The sequence below is a fragment of the Silene latifolia genome, chromosome Y (genome assembly GCF_048544455.1).
Source record: "Silene latifolia isolate original U9 population chromosome Y, ASM4854445v1, whole genome shotgun sequence".
In the NCBI taxonomy this organism is placed as follows: domain Eukaryota; kingdom Viridiplantae; phylum Streptophyta; class Magnoliopsida; order Caryophyllales; family Caryophyllaceae; genus Silene; species Silene latifolia.
Window position 1 is genome coordinate 188,887,006 of NC_133538.1, and position 1,617 is coordinate 188,888,622.

At 39.0% G+C, this 1,617-nt stretch overlaps 1 non-coding gene across 1 annotated transcript; it reads left to right on the forward strand.

The window, feature by feature from the left end:
* The first annotated feature begins 302 nt into the window (after positions 1–302).
* Positions 303–409, forward strand: LOC141635759 (small nucleolar RNA R71). Its single transcript, XR_012540421.1, has one exon. It is a non-coding gene; the product is annotated as a small nucleolar RNA R71 (small nucleolar RNA).
* Positions 410–1,617: the final 1,208 nt, after the last annotated feature.

A 1,617-nucleotide genomic window follows, 5' to 3' on the forward strand; every position in this document is an offset into this window, starting at 1 on the left:
TGGGTGATTTGGAAGCTTCGTCAAGCTTAGGCATGGCCTTCTCAAACTTCAAATTGATGGTGTCGATATGAGCACTTAGTTGAGCACCCAATTTAGTGATGGAATTTACCTCATGCTTTCCTCCTCTTGTGGCCTTTCGAGGCCTACTATATTGGGAATTATGAATCGCCATCTCTTCGATTTTGGCCTATGTTTGATTGTCATCAACTTCAGTAAACATCCTATTGGATCCCATATTAAGAACATTGCGGGAGTCTTCATATAGGCTGTTCTAAAATTGTTGCACAAGGAACCACTCACTAAGTCCATGGTGTGGACAAGAACGACAAGTGTCCTTAAATCTCTCCCATGCTTCATATAATGATTCCTCATCCCTTTGCTTGAACCCGGTGATTTGGGCTCTCAACATATTATTCTTCTCCGGGGGGTAGAATTTCTTGTAGAAGGCAAGTGCTAACTTCTTCCATGAATAAATACCAAGGGTAGCCTTATCTAGTCTCTTCAACCATTGCTTTGCGGTACCGATCAAAGAAAAAGGAAACAATACCCATTGGATTTGGTCTTGAGCAACTCCGGTTTGAAAAATTGCATCACAATAGTCACAAAAAGTCTCCATATGTGAATGAGGGTCTTCACTAGGCATCCCTCCAAATTGACTTCTCTTAACTAATTGTATGAATGCGGATTTGGCAATGAAATTACCGGTTAAATGTGGTGGTGTAGGAGTACCGTTTGGTAGGTTCTCCTCGGTTGGTACGGAATGTGATGAAAATTTAGGCATTGTAGGTTGATTTTGTATTGGGTTTTGAATTGGGTTATCCTCACCTTTTCTTGCAAAAGGGTTGACAAACTCAATATTATTTGGTTGAATATCCACAATCTCACTAATACCTACAACTCTGGAAGTACCTCTAGCAACTCTTCTATTGTTGGTTAAGTTCCTTTCAATCTCGAAATCAATAGGTAATAAATTACCTTGTGATCTCCTAGTCATGCAAAATATCAAACAACTCGAAAACAATTAGAACAACCTTGAGGAGATTAACTTCTCCAAGGTAAAGAAAGACACAACTAAAAACAATTAATGAAAATCAAATAAATTGAACACCGTCCCCGGCAACGGCGCCAGTTTTGGTTCGGTTAAAACTCGTCGTCAAAAGTTACCAACCAAAACAGTATTTATAACTTCACAAACTACTCTTAGCAAAGAGTTAAGGAAAGGTCGGATCCCAAGAGACGGGTATTGATGTAGGATTTTCAATTGGAAAAAGCTATGTCATAGGGTGTCACAAATTGGGTTGAGATGTGGTCTAAACTAATCAACAAGATGAATGTAAATTAAGTAAAGCAAATAAAGGGGTTGTAAAGAATTAATTAAAAGCACTAGGGTGTCATGGGATCATAGGGGATTCATGGAAATAGATTATACAAACATATTCTCAAATATATGCAAGCACTTATTGTTGTGATGGGATCGAGTTAGTGTATATCTTACAATCCCTAGGAGAATTTAGGTCCCGGAGCCTAGTCGTCTAGACTGAACAATACCTACAAGTCGACTTAGTCTTCCCCTATTCAACTCTATGCATGGTCTAATGAGGCTCGAGTTGGTTTATG